Source organism: Hemitrygon akajei, chromosome 10, assembly GCF_048418815.1.
Source record: "Hemitrygon akajei chromosome 10, sHemAka1.3, whole genome shotgun sequence".
NCBI classification, from domain to species: Eukaryota; Metazoa; Chordata; class Chondrichthyes; order Myliobatiformes; family Dasyatidae; genus Hemitrygon; species Hemitrygon akajei.
This window is the reverse complement of record NC_133133.1, coordinates 33,211,676-33,230,756: the sequence shown is the minus strand read 5'-3', so window position 1 is coordinate 33,230,756 and position 19,081 is coordinate 33,211,676. Positions and strand designations below refer to the sequence as shown.

General features: G+C 38.3%; 1 long non-coding RNA gene across 1 annotated transcript in view; it reads left to right on the top strand.

The window, feature by feature from the left end:
• Positions 1 to 11,356: 11,356 nt before the first annotated feature.
• Positions 11,357 to 19,081, top strand: part of LOC140734059 (uncharacterized) — a 147,609-nt gene continuing 139,884 nt past the window's right edge. The window contains exon 1 of the long non-coding RNA XR_012100457.1: positions 11,357 to 11,469. This is a non-coding gene — a long non-coding RNA (uncharacterized lncRNA). The remainder of the gene's footprint in view (positions 11,470 to 19,081) is intronic.

Genomic DNA, 19,081 nt, shown 5'->3' with positions numbered 1-19,081 from the left:
AAATTCTATTGACCCTGTTTTATTTTCAGATTTTCAAAGTGAGCAAGAAGAATTCAGCTTCTGGCACCACAGAAGGTAGCAATCCCCTCGCCTGCTCCTTGGTGGAGTTACTCAGTTTGTTTCATGCAGTGTACCAACTCTCTTCTATCCCAATGATGTCCTTTATTCTGCTTCCAACCAACAGAAAACAACTAAAATAGCAGACAATTTGAACTGGGTTTTAACTAGATTTAAGAATGTTGGAATTATGCTCTTTAGTCACTGTTCAATATCATCAAGTTACAATTCTAAACCACTTTTTCATCTGTTCCTCTACCTTCATCTTCCTCACAAATCCAAAACCCTATTACTTTCAGTTCTAAATGACTGAGCATTGACTGATTTCTCTGTGGTAAAGAACTCCTAAGGTTTACAAACCCTTTCCTAAATTCTTCACCTGAACAAAAAGCTTGCAGATTTAGTCAATACATCTCAGAACATTTCCAATTCAATGAAGTCTTCTTTCATTGTTCCAAATTCTAGTAGATAGAAGGGCAAACAGACCAGTCCCTTTCTTCACTTCTCCTTCTAGTTAACACTCCAGTTTATCTACAGGGACTTCCAGATTCCCCTGAATGCTAAAATTTCTAGGCCCTACCTTCTGTTCTTCTTACTAAATCTTTGTAAGATCACTTCACACCATTTCTTTTGTGTAAGTTGCTGTTAGCAGCATTCAAGATTGTTTATTGCCATTTTTCAGTATGCAAATGTAAAGGAGAATGAAATGTTTATTGGTTTGGTTCTGAAGCAGCATAAAAACTATAAATATAAAAGCAATCTTATAAAACACAACGTACAAGTAACTCTTTTCTGGTAAGATGGTGGCACGTTTGATCACAGCAGCTTCTATGGGGTCAACCAAAGGTGTTGTTGTCCTATTTAAATGTATTTTTTACGAATGCAAGATGCTGCTGGACATTAAGAAATCAAGCACTGCAAGGTCTACCTCATCAACAAGGTGCTCATTTGTGGAGAAACTGAAGGAGATGGATGGTGTGGATCTCATGCTGCGGCCTGGGTCAGAGAGGTGCGTAAAGGCGATATGCATTCTAGTAGTGAGTGATTGTCTTAGTCGCTCTTCTTATCAACACAAGACCCAGCTGGAGATTGTTAATGTGGAATGCTGCAAATCTCATTCACTGATTTATTGGAGGGTGGTGGGGGAGCTATGAGTCCTGTTAAGGACCAGCAGCAATAGATATGAAACTGAAACAGGGTTTATAAACAAACCACGAGATTTATTAACCTCTGCTCAAAAACATCGAAAAGTAAACAAACGACTAACTTAACTGGAAGTTAACAGTTAAGCGGATATATCTAACAGTCAAACGTAAAAACTCTTCTTAACGAGTTCTCATCCAAGCACAGACTTAAAGTGGTACATTCAGTCATTAAGGAGAGACTTTATTGAAGTGGCAACTCCTTTGAAGAATTGATGAATCGACCGATCACAGCCGAGAGATGCCTTGTCCGAAGAAATCACGAAGAAATAACTAACCTTTTGGCTGGAAGGGTGGTCACTGGACAAACCTTTCTGACCTTGCAGGGGTTTAACTCAAACGTGCATGCCACAATTTCCCGAACGAAGATTCAAAAAAGGTCGATCACTTCCAAAACACTGAACGTCGTTAACTTTACCCAGTCCTTTGGCTTTAGATAATGTTGGTAATATCTTCACTCTCCGATACTGGACTCTAAGGGAAAAATAAGCGTGCAACAAACAAAACGGGTGGCATCTCCAAACATCCAACCGGCAACAACAACATTGCACAAAAATCAAAATGAGAACCCCGTCACAGTGGCGGGCTTTGCTTAAATACCATTTGGAATATGCCATCAAGTGACATAACATCACCCCATGGTCATGAGACAATTACATCATCCCACTGTCCCGTGATGAAACTGTGGGCATGCAACAGTCCTCAGTCGTGGTGAGGACTAGATCTCAAGCTGCGGTGTTATCTGTTTAAAGCCACCCAGGAGAGAGGCATTGGAGTTGTTGCACTCCACTGGGGGCAGTGTTGTGCGGCGTCCAAGCTGAAGCCAGTGCTGCCCCCAGAGTTCGCTCGGCAGAAGACGAGCTATATAGTGACAGACTGCAGACTGCTGCAATGTTCATCGACTCAGGGTCTTGGATTTTATTGTTTTTGTGTGGCTGTACTTTACTGATATATGTGCTTGCTATCTTATTTCAAGTCATGTCAAATCACTTTTTATTGTCATTTCAACCATAACTGCTGGTACAGTGCATAGTAAAAACGAGACAATGTTTTTCAGGACCATGGTGCTACATGAAACAGTATAAAAACTAGACTGAACTACATAAAAACAGCACAAAAAAACTACACTAGACTACAGACCTACCCAGGACTGCATAAAGTGCACAAAACAGTGCAGGCATTACAATAAATAATAAACAGGACAACAGGCACAGTAGAGAGCAGTAAGTTGGTGTCAGTCCAGACTCTGGTGTTGAGGAGTCTGATGGCTTGGGGGAAGAAATTGTTACATAGTCTGGTCGTGAGAGCCCGAATGCTTCGGTGCCTTTTCCCAGATGACAGGAGGGAGAGGAGTGTGTATGAAGGGTGCATGGGGTCCTTCATAATGCTGTTAGCTTTGCGGATGGATGTGTGGTGTAAATGTCTGTAATGGCGGGAAGAGAGATGTTTGTATGTATGTGTCTTGTACTGTGTGTAATTGTTAGTATTGTGTTTTGCACTTTGGCCCCAGAGTGACACTGTTTCATTTGGCTGTATTTATGGGTATTCCTGTATGATTGAATGGCAATTAAACTTGTTTGAGTGTGGCTGCATATACAGATAAGCTAATATGTATAGACTAATTGTATGTATGTAAAGTGATGCTGGGCACTGGGTGGGTTAATGGCTGGAGGTATTGAACAGCTGGGTGACTTGGGTGTGGTAACTGTTTTTGAGTCCTTATATGGACTTATATGGTCCTTATATGGAAGCTGTGTAAATTCTTCCCCGATGGGAGTGGGACAAACTGTCCAGAAGCAGGGTGGGTGGGATCCTTTACCAATTTTAACTGTCCATTGTGGAGCCCTCCTGTCCACTGCAGTGAAGTTTCTGTACTACACAGTGATGCAGCATGTTAGGATGTTCTCATCTGTAGAAGGTCCTAGTGTGCACTTTGTCACCTACCTTTGCCCTATTTCTACATCATTAATCTTAATTTTAAATAACCAAAGTATCAGTACCAATTCTTTTGCCTCCCTGTTGGAACAATCCTTGAAACCAAAAATGGCTTACTTTTCCTGACTCTCTGTTTTCTGTTCGTTAATCTATCCAAAATAGCCCTTATATTAAAATAAGATTTTATTCTGAGGTACCTTTCAGAATGACTTTTGACATCCAAATACACTAGACCTACTCTTCCCCCTCATCTACCCTCAAAATATTTTTATTGTCAATTATCATTTTATTACTTTTTTAGGATTTTCTTGCAAACAGATAGAAGTCTAAATCCTCTGCATTCCTGTATTTTCTTTCTCTCTCCTTCTTAAAATAGTGATATGATGTTAGTCAGTGCGTTTAATAATATTTAGGCAGTTTTGGAAAATCTAATACTTCTCTAGATAAACTTTTTCTTTAAATCCTGGGATTGTCACGTCGAGCAATTTATTAGCGTATTGCCCCATCCATTTCTCCTAATCATTCTTTTCCTGGTATTGGAGTTGATTAAGTTGATGGTTAAACAGTAGGTCTATATAGCTCACTGTGCTGTGTACATCAGCACATTCCACAAATCAATGGCTCCTCACCACAGTGCAGAAGGAGCTATTAGACCTCATTAAGTATTCTTTTACTTTATCTTAATTAATGTTAATGTTTTGTCTAATTTACATTGGTTAATTGTTTAAGTTCTTCTAGTAATTTAAAAAAATATAAACATTTTCATTTGTTTTTAAATCATGGACACTTGGAAAAAGTGTGAAGCCTTTCTAAAACAATGAGGAGGGACTCAATTTGAGGAGGTCCAGTTGCCAAACGTGCCCACTCACTTTATGATGCTGGCTCTATGGCTGAGCTTAAGAATGTGTGGAGCTGTTGCCATTAAAAGTAATAAAACCATGGGTAACCACAGGGTGTGAGCTAGAACTGGTGAAATATAATGCATTAATTGTTTTACACTATTTCATCTAATTTAATCCTGGGTTCCTCAGATTCTTTCTACATTTATTGCCCTTTCTGCTATGAAGACATTGACAGAGTGCTTGTTTAACAGTTTGGCGGCACTCTGTTCATTCTCCAGTAAAAGACATCTTCTGTCTTTTCCTCTAAGGAACCCATAGTAACTATTACTTTGCTTTTTTATATATACTGTATGTGACACTGTTCTATAATTTTTTATAATTTTTCTCACTCTAATATGCCAACCCTTGGGTCACCCTTTGCTAAATGTTCCCAGTTCTCAGGTTTATTGAAATCCTTTCCTTCATGATAAGCCCCTTCTTTTAATCAAATAGCACACTTTCTTGTTATGCAAACACGAGGAAATCTGCAGATGCTGGAAATTCAAGCAACACACACAAAATGCTGGTGGGACGCAGCAGACCAGGCAACATCTATAGGAAGAAGCACAGTCGACGTTTTGGGCCGAGACCAGTAGTTAGTCCTGATGAAGGGTCTCGGCCCGAACCGTCGACTGTGCTTCTTCCTATAGATGCTGCCTGGCCTGCTGCGTTCCACCAGCATTTTGTGTATGTGACTTTCTTGTTATCATGCTTTTGTGATTGAAATTTTATTCCTAAATGTAAAGTATATCTGTTTCCAATTTGCCCCTCACATCTATGTCATTGACTTTACTTACGTATAAAACCTTAGTTTCATATGTAAGTATTTCAGTCTTAAACTAAATGCAAATTTTTATCACAATGTGGTTACATTCTTCTTGAGGATACTAAACTTTGGGATTATGCTAACTATAATTACTAATTAATTAGTTAAATAGCCAGTTGCTAGATTGGATCTATGAAGCTTTATTCTAGGGGCAATCACATGCTCAGAGTTCCATTTTACTTTTGCCAATTTGATGTACATGTCCAGTGTACAAGAAGATTAAAGTTCCTCATTGATTATTACTGTTACATTCACTTGTACCTTCTTGATTTGTGCTCTGTTTAACCAAGTAAAGTCTTAAAGTGCTCATGAACCATCCACAGCTGTCCACCTTGGTTTTGCTGCTTCCTGTTTAATGCATTCAGATAAAGTACCTTTAACTTTAATTTTCTTTTATACCTTTTCCCCATTTGGATCTTATTGTTACAGTTAAATTCATTGCCTTTTCTACTTACCATCTTGTTTTGTCCCGTATATCATTACCAGAATTGGTCATTTCCTTACGGATAGGCAAAGGAAGATGCTGGCCAGAGCACAAGTCCAAGTGGAACCCATACCAAAGGCTAGCTCCTTCTCTGTCCACTAGCTAACTGTTGCTTGAGGAATTAAAACCCATATCTCTTCCACTGGTGTCTGTGATTTATCTTGAAGTGTTTGCGTTGTTAAAATCTACGTGTGATTGTGGCTCAAGTAACAATCCAAAGATTTCTTTTGGGGTTTTGTCTTTTGTTCTGATACTGACTCCTCCCTTTTTCTGGGCAGATTCTCAGTCCTGGCTCCATTTTGCACTCAGTTCCTACATGTTCTACAACAGCTCAAAGCTTCCACCCACCAAGACCCCCTCCCCCCAAAACCATTTTGAGTTCTTTCTCAGCAAAGAAATATTCGCAACTTTGGTGTCACATAGACAGCATACTTTTTAGGACTTAATGTCTGCAGTTATTGGAAACTGTATCTACCTATTGATTATGCTATTCCCAACAATTAACCATTTTTTCAGTAACTTCAGTTGAATACTTTACTGTACTAAGGTTCCATGGCTGTATTGAGCTCACCCCCTGTAGTCATATTTCACTTCTCATTGATCGACAACGCAGCTTCAGTGTAAGCCTTTGTACTTACATATAACCGCCAGATAACATTTCTCCTTTCACCCTACCCTTTGTATTCAATTTTATGAATGATTATGAATCGTGTTTAGAAATATAAAACAAATTGAAAGGTGTAGATCTCTGGAGAGATAATAGTTTACAAGCTTAGCTAATTGACTGTGAGGTAGCTCCAAAAGGGTTTCTCCAAAAGGGATTTTCCAAAAGCATGAAATCTTGTGAAGAGATCTTGCTTACTCTTGTTTTTACAATGGAAAAGACATTTGAAGGAATGGCTCGGAACCCACCTGAATAGGAATGAATATGAATAAAAGATGCTCTTTTCTGTGTGAGTCAACATTGATTATGGCTTGCGTGTGCTTTTATCTGCAGCAGCTTTACTTTAAAGGAGCACCACAGGCTCTCATTTCAAGTTTCATTAAACTGTGATGTGGATTTCAATGAGGAGGAATGTGTGGGTTTGGCTGCAGGTGGGTGGTTAATATCAAGGAAATTGACAGTCTGTTAGAAAACCAAATTCAACACACTGACTTCTCAATGTCCATACAATGTGCAAACATATTTATTCATTTTTAAAAATTGAAATGGACAGCTCTGGTAAGACCAGCATTCATTGCTCTTGAAATGGTTGTTACAAGTCCTGCTCTTGAACTGCTGCATTTGTTCTGTTGAAGCCACAGTTTTGCCAAATGAGGAATTCCTATGTTTCTCCCTCAAGCTAAAGTGGTGTCCAACATCTAGCAGTTCGGTGCTGACACAGACTCAGGTTAGGACAGAATGGAATACCACACTCTTGATACTGATCTTGGTAACTTCTAGTCATGCCTCCTGTGTCCCAGTAACAAAATATTTTCTTTCATTGCTAACATCCACACTGGACCCCCTACAATTCACCTACCGACACAACTGATCGACAGATGACACATTAGCCACAGCTCTACACACCGTCCTTAAACATCTGTTGAAGAAGGATGCTTATGTGAGAATGCTGTTCTTGGACTACAGTTCAGCCTTCAACACCATAATTCTCTCCAGGCTTGACAAGAATCTCAGAGACCTTGTTCTTCACCCTGCCTTGTGTGGCTGGATCCTGGACTTACTGTCAGATCGCTGGCAGGTGGTAAAAGTGGGCTCCCTCACCTCTGTCCCTCTGCCCCTCAGCACAGGTGCCCCTCAAGGCTGTGTCCTAAGCCCCGTCCTTTATTCTCTGTATCGTCATGACTGTGTCACCACCCACAGCTCCAATCTGCTAATTAAGTTTGCTGATGATGCCACACTGATGGACTAATTTCAAATAATAATGAGGCAGTCAACAGAGAAGAAGTCATAGAAATGCCTCATTTTTTCCCTTTTCTATTTGGTTTGCTGAAAGTTACAAGTTTATTTCATTCATCAACCCTCAACTTACGAGTGCTTGAAAGTTAAAGTTCCCCTTACAAGTGACCTATTTTTTTAAAGAACAAGGGAAACAAGAGGATGGATGTGCATAGATTTACTGACCTTACAAAAAAACAGTCAGAGAGTCATACAGCGTAGAAATGATTATTCGAGATAATGTGTCCACGTCGACCTTTTTGCTCGTTTACATGAATCCCATTTGCTTTATAAGTTTGTATTCTTCCATATGTCCAATATTAAATGATCTCCCTAAATCCCTCTTTAACATATAGATTGCATCTGATTCCACCACCTCTTTTTGCAGTGCATTGCAGATGTCACCCATTCTAGCATATGAAACTTTTCTCTTTAATCCCACTGTATGCATATGAAACTCCCCTCTCAAATCCTCCTTAAAACTCCTTGCTCTCACATTAGCTTCATATATTCTTTGATTTATAGATTTATACAGCATATAAACAGGCTCTTTGGACCAATTCATCCATGCTAACCAAAATGCCTGTCTATGTCAATCCTATTTGCCTGTGTTTGACCCACATTACTCTAAATCTTTCTTATTTATATATTGTAACTGTGAATTTTTTGACATGGGAATTGGAAGTTGAATTTAATTGGGTGGCCACCAGGAAATTATGCCTACTGTGGTGGGCAGAATGAAGGCGCTTGACGAAATGGTCCCCAAATAAGCGTTGGATCTCACCAATATAGAGAAGCCTGCACCAGGAGGTTTTCTGGTGGCCACCCATTTCAGTTCAACTTTCCCTGCATTGGGGGAGGCCTATCTTGCTGAGTTCCTCCAGCACGTTGTGTGTGTTGCTCAAGATTGCCAGCATCTGGAGAATCTCTTGTGCTTAAACTGAAGTCCTCTAGTTTTACACACCCCTACCCTGTAGGAAGTATTATGACTATCTGCCTCATAACTTTATGAACGTTGAAATGTCACTCTCAACCTCCATCTCAGCAGGAAAACAAGCTCAAACTATCCAACTTCTCCTTATAATTCAAGCCCTGCAATCCAGGTTACATTCTAGTGCATCTCCTTTGCACTCAGACCAACACAATCTCATCCTTTCTATACAGTGGGAACCAGCACTATGAACAAGGGTCTGGAAGCAGATGAATACTCTAATTTCACTAATCCATTATCTACAAAAATAATAACTATTACAATTTTTGGGAAATATTTATTTCCAGATAAAATGTGATGAAGTGCAAAATATCAGGAGACAATTTTGCTGGCACTTGCAAAACAGACATTGAATATACTCAATTATTTTCTGGTCTTGTCAACACTATATGTACACCATAAAGTCTAAATATTCTAATCTGTTGATGATTCCCTGTGATATTTGCAAAAGCTCAGAAGTGCTCATTGTACTTACATGAAATCGCTATTCAAAAGATCCAATTTAACATTGGTATTAAATTGTTTCCGATGGAATTTCATGTCCACCAAGCCATCATTTCCTCTTGTTGCACAGGGCAAATGCAACTCGAGTGTGTCTTAATCTACTGCCAGCAGTAAGTAGAGATCTGTAATAGGATGCTTGCTCAAATTATTTGTGTGTACAACTCTAACAAATGAAACAAGGGAATTGGCCAGAGCAAATGAACATGGCATATGCCAAAGGGTCTAATATGGTGACTAAACAGAAGGCACACAGAAAATCTCATCACAGCACAACTGAACTGTATGTTTTAATGAAGTACTGTGTCAAATTTAAAAGTGCTTTCTAGCCAGAAAAACAACAGTGCCCTGAACAGAAGGCTGTCAAACATCCCAGGGAATTACTATTAGATTAGTAATAATGCCAGAATACAGAGACTCGATAAAATGGATTCAGGGGTTTAAAATTGCAAAAAATAAAAAAAAAATCTACAGTAGGTATTCAGAAAAATCTACCCCACAAGATATTTGTGTGGCTGTGAACTCCCAGTATTCATGCTTATCTGTGCTAAATTACTGACCTCAGCTGGAGTGGTTCAATAATGGATTGTACTGCCTCTGAGCCAAGAGGAATATACAGTGCTATTTCCCTTCCTGATCTGTCAAGTGTAGATGTTGGTGAAGGCACAGGGAAGCTTGACCAGATGTCCCTTGGCTGAATAATCTAATTACATATAAAAGCAGATAATGGAGGAAGCAATCAGTAGGTCAGGCAAAATGTGTGGCGAGAGAAACAGATTTAATGTTTCAGGCCAATGGCCTTTCATCAGAATTGGGTATGGACCAGCAATGCTCACACAAGAATAATGATAATTAAGCTGTGCTTGGATGGGGAGGCCAGTTGTATGAATAGTACTGTATGTCGTAGATTTCAAAAGAAATATAAAGGGGAATAGTTACTAAGATAACTTCTGAATTCCATTGAGCAAGTCATTGGCTGTTCATTCCTGTTAACGTTACAGTGTATTTTTAAAATTGAGTCATAAATAAGAAATAATTGCCTTGACAATACTTAGAAAAGTCATTGAAATCACATTATCATATCTGACTTGAATCAAGTAAGTTAATTACTTTCCCACTGTATTAATCCATAGTTCATTCAAGGGGCAAAATCACTCAATGTTTCATGTTTCCACAGGTCCATTTAGTGGACAGGGTTAATCAAGTACTCAATAACAAAACACCACTAGAATCGAGCAATTGATAAATTTAAAGGCAAGCATTTCAAATGAAATAATTAATTTCAATATGCATTGCCTTTACCAGTTGCTTAAATGGTATAGTTTCTTCAAACTTTATGACATGCCCCAATTACCTTCACAAATTCCCTTTGTGATCAGCTTTCAACCAATTGCAATTGATGTGACTAATTAGAAAATGGACTTAAGATTAACTTCTTTGGAATAAACTGATGTCAAGATTTATTAACATGCATGTTGAAGTAGATAAGAAAAAGCAAAACAAGTGAATTGAAAATGAAAAGTACAAGCCAGGGAAGCAAGTAGTGTTCATATAGAGAAAGAAGCAAGTTTTAAATATTTAATTTTAATTTGGGACTAATAAACAGATAAATGAATAATAAAAATGAAGCTGAATGTCTCAGAAGTATTATGATTGCAATTTTAAAGAGGGTTGGTGCTCAACTTAACAAAAATATAGCTGGCTAGGGAACATAGAAAATTTTTGAGCTGATAGGCCTGTATTCATTAATGCCATTCCTAGTAAGACCAATTTAACTATGAAGATAACTATAGCATTGTTTTGAGCATCTATTAAAATATATGAATAACTGTAAACATCTATGGATGTAAAATATGCATTGAATTATGTATCATCATAGGTACTAGCTCAAACCCATCTACTCAAAGGTAATTGGAGAATGGATACTGGACTATGAGTAATATCCACTGTGTGTATATTTATAAAGAAATTAAGGTCAGTGCTGAGCAATATGCATTTATCACTAATTTACAAAAAAATGATGATAGTTATTTTATGCAGATCTCCCAAGGGATCTGCTGCTTGAAAACCTCAGTAGCTAGGTTTCATACACAGCAGAGCTTCTGCAACTAAATCCCATCACTTTGCAAAACCAGAATAAGCCCATGAAAATGCTGAGTGAGAACTTGGCAACTAACTAAACAACAATCTGTCTTAGCTGGCTCTTAAAGCTGCAAAGGTGATGAATGCTTCTGAATATTTCTGACTTTCAGCTATACTCAAAGCCAGTTAAAATATTTAGATGATCACAGTGTGCTTAATCTAAATAAAAAGTTAAAAAAAAACATATACACAGGAACATTCCAAAGTTTTATTAAAATAAATGAAATCAATTCAAAACACTTAACTGAACTAAAATTTACCTTTGCTCTACACAGTCTTTTCTTTCCATTCAAATGAATGGAGATTCTGTTCCAGTGGTTGGTTTAACCTAGTGCAAGTATTTTGAGCAGATTCCCAACAGAGGTGGTGAGGAATTGCTGTCATTTCGCACACTGCCCCAAGACTTCAAGAGGACTAACATACTGAAGTGCAATTATAGATTCCCCGAAAGAAGCTCAGATATTAGTGAGGAATTCCAAATTCCTTACCATTGACCATCATTACAGACCAGGTAATGGTATTGGTTTATTATTGTCACAATGAAAAGCTTGCCTTGCATACTGTTTATACAGATCAAATCTTTGAACTGTGCACTGAGGTAGAACAAGGTAAAATAATACCAATACAGAATAAAGTGTAACAACTACTGAGAAAATACAATACAGTAATGTGCAGTATGGTACAGAAAGTGCAATAATGTGCAAGATCATAATGAGATAGATTTTGAGGTCAAGGGTTCATTGTATTATATAAGTGATCTGTTCAAGAGTCTAATTACAGTGGATTTGAACCTGTCCTTGAGCCTGGTGGTTTGTGCTTTCGGGCTTTTGCATCTTTTGCCTGATAGGAGAAGGGAAAAGATAGATTGTTCAGCATGGGTGGGGTCTTTGATTGTGCTGGGTGCTTTACTGAGGCAGCAAGAGTCCATCGAGGGGATGCTGTTTTCTGTGATGTACTCTCAACTCTGCAGTTTCTGGTAGTCGTGCACAGAACAGTTGCACATGAAGTCATTGTGCGGAGAGAATGCTTTCTATGATGCATTAATAAAATTTGGTAATGGTCGACAGGGACATGCCAAATTTCTTTAGCTTCTTGAGGAAACAGAGGATTTAGTGAGCTTTCAAGTTTGTGTCATCAACATGGTTAGACCAGGACAGTTTATTGGTGATGTTCACACCTAGGAACTTGAAGTTCACACCACTCTCACCTCAATACCATTGATAGATAGATAGATAGATAGATAGATAGATAGATAGATAGATAGATACTTTATTCATCCCCATGGGGAAATTCAACTTTTTTTCCAATGTCCCATACACTTGTTGTAGCAAAACTAATTACATACAATACTTAACTCAGTAAAAAATATGATATGCATCTAAATCACTATCTCAAAAAGCATTAATAATAGCTTTTAAAAAGTTCTTAAGTCCTGGCGGTAGAATTGTAAAGCCTAATGGCATTGGGGATTATTGACCTCTTCATCCTGTCTGAGGAGCATTGTATCAATAGTAACCTGTCGCTGAAACTGCTTCTCTGTCTCTGGATGGTGCTATGTAGAGGATGTTCAGAGTTATCCATAATTGACCGTAGCCTACTCAGCGCCCTTCGCTCAGCTACCAATGTTAAACTCTCCAGTACTTTGCCCACGACAGAGCCCGCCTTCCTTACCAGCTTATTAAGACGTGAGGCGTCCCTCTTCTTAATGCTTCCTCCCCAACACGCCACCACAAAGAAGAGGGCGCTCTCCACAACTGACCTATAGAACATCTTCAGCATCTCACTACAGACAGTGAATGACGCCAACCTTCTTAGGAAGTACATTCGACTCTGTGCCTTCCTGCACAAGGCATCTGTGTTGGCAGTCCAGTCTAGCTTCTCGTCTAACTGTACTCCCAGATACTTGTAGGTCTTAACCTGCTCCACACATTCTCCATTAATGATCACTGGCTCCATATGAGGCCTAGATCTCCTAAAGTCCACCACCATCTCCTTGGTCTTGGTGATATTGAGACGCAGGTAGTTTGAGTTGCACCATATCACAAAGTCCTGTATCAGTTTCCTATACTCCTCCTCCTGTCCATTCCTGACACACCCCACTATGGCCGTGTCATCAGCGAACTTCTGCACATGGCAGGACTCCGAGTTATATTGGAAGTCTGATGTGTACAGGGTGAACAGGACCGGAGAGAGTACGGTTCCCTGCGGCGCTCCTGTGCTGCTGACCACCGTGTCAGACCTACAGTCTCCCAACCGCACATACTGAGGTCTATCTGTCAAGTAGTCCACTATCCAATCCACCATGTGAGAGTCTACTCCCATCTCCGTTAGTTTGTGCCTTAAGATCTTGGGCTGGATGGTGTTAAAGGCACTAGAGAAGTCAAGGAATGTAATCCTCACAGCACAACTGACCCCCTCTTGTAGACAGGACCACCACCACCACCACCACACATTTTGAAGGGAATGACCAGCACTTTTGATGACATTGCGGGGAAGGAGGTTGTCATGAAATCATCCTCTCTATCTTCAAAACTGCACCTGCCAATGAGTTTAATAGTAAAACTACTAATATATCAATATTTCTCCTCATTATGATAATAAAGATAATTTATTGCAGAATGGTTTGTTGCACATATTCTGCAGATAAAGATGATTATAAAGACATTGCAATTCTAACCAAATTATTTACTAAATGAGAACTAAAAATATGTAGTAATGTATTCCTAAAGATAACTACTTAAATTCCAAATGATATATGAATGGCAGTTTTTGCATGGATGAAAGCTTGTCAGATATGATGTGAAAGAAATGATGCATGGAAAATTGAGAGTTGAGACAGCCTTGAAAGCTTAATGGTATTTTTGTTGTTTTAGCAAACAGCAAAAATTGATGGATTTGTGACTGCTAATTTCTCAGAATACCAATGGCAATGCATTTTTCTAATGATAATGTCCGAACTGCAGATTATCATGGGAAATCATAATGCACATATGAAATGTGACACCAATGAAAGATGCAGGAAAACACAATATAAACGATCAACAAACACTTTGGTAATTAAACTCCAAAATAGTTATAGTGATTAATTTTCCATTGGGTGTTGTTGAGATATTAAACTTGTCATTGTATGTTTGGGTTAATTATGTTCATAGTGCACAAATGTTGTGCATATAACCTTTAATATTCATTTAACTAACAGAGTTAAATAAATGGGGCTTTGGAGATCCATATTTCAAGTACTGTTCTTTATTTAAAAAACTGAATAAAATCAAATATTAAACATTATTCTTCAGTGTTCCTAGTGATCTTTATCAAAGGTGATTGGCAATGATATAATTATGTTGACTGTTTGTCAGAGTCAATATAATGGGAAATTACTGATTTCAGACGTTTCAGAAGCTGGCAGAAAGGCTGATCATTTAGATTTTAAACTTCAGAAAGGTCAAACTGGCTGAAGGCCAGTTTCCATACCATAAATTCATTGAAGAAATGAGAGAAAGAAATCTGATATACATTAATTAGAATTTAAATTAATATCACATAGTTCATTTTAAATTATCTAGTTTGATTTAATCACTTACTTGACTATCCGTCTGCTTTGTCCATACTAGATCAGTTTGCTGCTTACTTATAACATTAAAATAGAAACTTACCAGTCTCCCTTTGGATATAAATGGGCTATCAAACATTTTGAAGAAAGGTAATCGATTTCACTCCAATTAAACACCCTAATTAGATTTTCCCACTCAAAAAAAATGGGAACGTAATAAAGCTATGCCAACAAAACCTTATACCTGTTTTAAGATTCAGGTTGCTTTATAAATGTGTTGTGTATTCATAGTCTGCAACTGAGTCTGGCACAAGTTGAGGCACTTAAAAGGCACAAAACTGGACACTAAATATCAACAGGGCATGCTGGAAATACTCAGCAACTCAAGCAGTGAGACTGGAGAGGGAAACAGTATATCCATTCTTTTTGTTTTTGACTGCTGTTGACCCCACGGCCACTTCTCTTCCAGGAATGTCCATCATTGAAACTCTTCTCCACTATGATGGGATTTCCATTTATCTCTTTTACCTTGTCAACAGAAATTGGGGATAAAAATATTAGCAATATCTAAGTGGAGGTAGAGTAGTTGCTGTCATTTTGAGAGACTCTTTGCTTATATTAGAATATGGCTCTTTGACCTCTTAAGACTATTTCAAAGTTGTATTCTACCTGTACAGTGTTGACAAGAATTCATGCCCATTTCACTTTATTTTCATCATAAGGTTCCTTCATTATATGGAAAAATAGATTTGTTTGGAATTTGGAGTCCGGTCCACCATTCATTTGCATCATAGCTATTCCATTCCTCAAACTTATTATCTGTTAGATATTCTATTACATTTTTATTGAACAAAAATCTTGACCATTTCAACAGAGAACCTATAGCCCCTTGGAAGGGATTGTTCAGATTTTCTTCCCCATTCTTGGTAAGAAAAACCTCCTGAGTTCAACCTATAGATGTTTTATTTTTCCAGTATTGAGGAAGTAGCCCAAATTCTGGAATCATTCACATGAGAAAATAATTTCTCGACAACTAATCTGTCATTTCAGCCAGAAATCTGAATTAAAAACACATTAAGCACTCAGCAGGTTAGGGGATATTTACGGAAAGATAAACGGTTAACGTTTCAGTTCTAGAAGTCTCTTTATTTTACTCAACGCACATAGGTAAAGGGTACAATTTGTTCCCTGGTGCTGTCTCTGATTTAACTTCACATCCATTCCTGTAACTTTACTTGAGGACTTTGGACTTTAAATGGAGTTGATATATTCCTTCACCACTTGTGCAAGAAAGTGATGATGATGTCAGTTGTGATCTTATTGAACAGCAGAGTAAGAGGGGGTCTAAAGAGCCTGCTTCCGCTTCAGTTTCTCATGTTCCTTTTCATTTCCAGTATCTCAAGTATGACAATAAGACATCGGAGCAGAATTAGGCCTTTCAGCCCATTGAGCCTGGTCTGCCATTTCATCATGGCTGATCCATCATATGTCATAATATAAGCACATAGAACCCCACCAAAACATTTCTTAAAATATCTTAGCATGAAATATTATGTGAACAGAAAAGATGCCATATGTATATGATGTGTGTAAAATTAAAGTTTAATGCAGCAATTAGAATATCTGATATCAAGAATGCAGATTGTGTGGTCAAATGACAAACCTTAACGTTAGCGAAGCTCCACTTTAATTGTTCATAGGTCACAGAGAGTAAGCCTTGTTCTTCCTCCCAACTGCAAGATGGTTTCCTGCACTTCATAGTTTGCTAATGCTTAGAGATGGTGAACAATTTAATTCCTCCCCATATATGATACAACAATTCACTCCAAACACAATCAGTGAATATGCATTCACAAGGTTTGCCACAGGACCCAGTGCTTTATCATATGATGGGAGCAATGAAAATATTGATCAATCACAAATAATTACTTTCCAACAAGCATTCTCTACCAGATTGTTTTTTCTTTATTTTCTTTGGTACCATTGTTTGCGTGCTTTAAAAAAAAAATATTTTTAGCATATCTTATAAATATTTATACTGGAATTGCCTCAAGGTGAAGGCAGAAAATCTTTTTCTGCTTGATAGGTAATCTTCAAGGATTGTGATGCACTTCTGACTCCATTATTTTCTACCAGCAAGTGGCAGCTAAGTTGGAAAATGCCTCCCTGCCCATTGAATGAAGGTATATTGTAACTTCCTGTGAGGGAAGAGGAGATAAACTCAATCATGTAATCTAAACTGATTGAATCAGATTTTCTTACTTTCATTGTTCTGGACATTTTGATTAGCAATAACAGCAACATCAGTGCTTCTTGTGTCATTTAATCAAATGTAATTTTCAATCATCTTCTACTCCTAAAGTAGGGGTTCTCAACCTTTTTTATACCATGAAGCCTTGCCATTAACTGAGAAGTTTGTGAGCCCAGGTTGGGAACCCCTGTGCTAAAGCCTTCAGCACCACCCTAAATCAAACTCCAGTCCCACCAGAAACTGAGAATATCTCTCCCAACAGAACTTTGATTGAATTATTGACAGTGGGTGGGCAGGTCACTGAGTGGATTTAGGGAAATCAGACCCAAGCCTGATGATTTTTCAACTTGACAATGAAAGCCATTGATGCTGGAAGCATAAAATTAAAAAATAAATACTTTGTGAAACCTTAGCAGGTCAAGCAGCATCTCTGGAAAAGAAGCAACATTAATGTTTCAGGACAAAGACATTTCATCAGATTGTTTCTAACTTGTTGAGCATACTCTGCATTTCTTGTTTTGATCTCTGATACTGCCCTCTATCAAGTCAGTGCAAATGGAAGAAATGACCACATCAGTTTTAAAGATACAAGTCTTTGCTGGATTAGCTAAAGGTTCAAAAAGTTCGAAGGTTCAATGTGTTATCCAAGTATACAACTCTGAAATTCTTCACTTCTCCAGTTAGCCATGAAACCAAGACAGAAAAGAAAGTCAGCACGATCATCAGCTCCCAAATTCCACCTCCCCTCAAAAACGGAACAGGCGTATCCACCCCCAAATCCTTCCACCTGCACAAAAACCGAACGAAAAGGATTAGGCATATTGAGATCCAAATCTCTCCTTCTACACAAAAAAGACCCAAACAACATGGATCAGGCACGTTGACCTCAAAACCTTTCTACCACACAAAAAACCAAACAAAATCGGCAAATTATTCCCCCCATACAAGAAAATGAACAAAACTGATCAGGCACATCAACCTCCAAATTGGTCTCCCCAGAAAAAAAAACCTGAGAAGACTGAGCAAAAAAACAGAGTATAAAAACTACAAGACTGAAAAAAAATATTTTATAGTCTGAGTGCACATCAAAATTGCAGGTGCTGGAACACCCAAACGATCTCCAAACTTTTGCACTTGCCTTGATGTTTCGATTGCCATCATTGCTTTAATCGATGAATAATGGAAGCTATAAGCGGCGAAATGGGGTCAAACATTGGCTTGCGTGCCATCCTGCAGGCTTCTTGCCATGAGGTTTGCTCACGTTGTCTCTGCCTCCGGAATCCTCTTGGAAGCTGCAGAGCACTGAATCACCCAAACAATCTCCAAACAGGAAAACACAAGCTCCAATTGTTCCAGAATCACATATAAGACGAGAAGCAAACATAAAAGACATAACAGAAGTGATAAAGAAGGTTCCATGATCTATCCAGAAGATGTCGACAAAAGGAGCATTGTATGCAGGCACCATCTTGACTGGAAGCTTATTGATTTTCTTAAACTATGTTTCAGCATTTGAAGGAAGACTGAGACCATAACTGAACATAAAACACATGTTAATTATTGGCAAAAGAAGAACTTGTTTTATAGAAGGCAGAACAGTACAGCACAGGGACAGGCCTTTTGACCCTAATGTAGTGCTAAACCAATTAAATAATTTAAAGTCTTTAATGCTTATTCAGGACAAATATTTCACCTGGACAAAAATTACAGTTCCTGGTTTTGTGGCCTCCAACTTTAGTGTAATGCCTTTGCTGAGAAGTTACCAATATCTTTTCGCAAGATGTTTTCTGTCCACATGGCTGAGTACAGTTCACTTTCCAAGCAGAATATTGAACACCATGTGGAAAGTTTGCTATTTAATTAGTTGGGTTTGAAAGCTTGGTGCAAAATTCTTGATACTTTCCCCTGCATTTGTAGAGTATGTATGTCAGGAGAATAGATAATGACTACAAGACATTCATTATCAGGTCAGCAGGATTGGAGGAATTGGCCAACTGTATGGTGCAGGCAGTCAAATAGCAGGATGGAGAGGTGGTCATTACTTGAGAGGTTAGTCCCAAATGTAACATAGAGCTAAAAAGACCAGTACTACAGTGAGAGTTAAGATGCAATTCTGATAACTGAGGTGAAAAGTTTAGTCCAATAGTAGGTGGTTATGTGACCATCCAGGAAGACATACAAAACCTGAAGAAGCACACTCAACATTACAGGAAAAGCTTCTTCCTCTCCACCATCATATTTCTGAATGGACAATGAACCCATTTATACCACTGCATTTCTTCTGCTCTCTTTTTGCACCACTTGTTTAATTGAATTTTTATG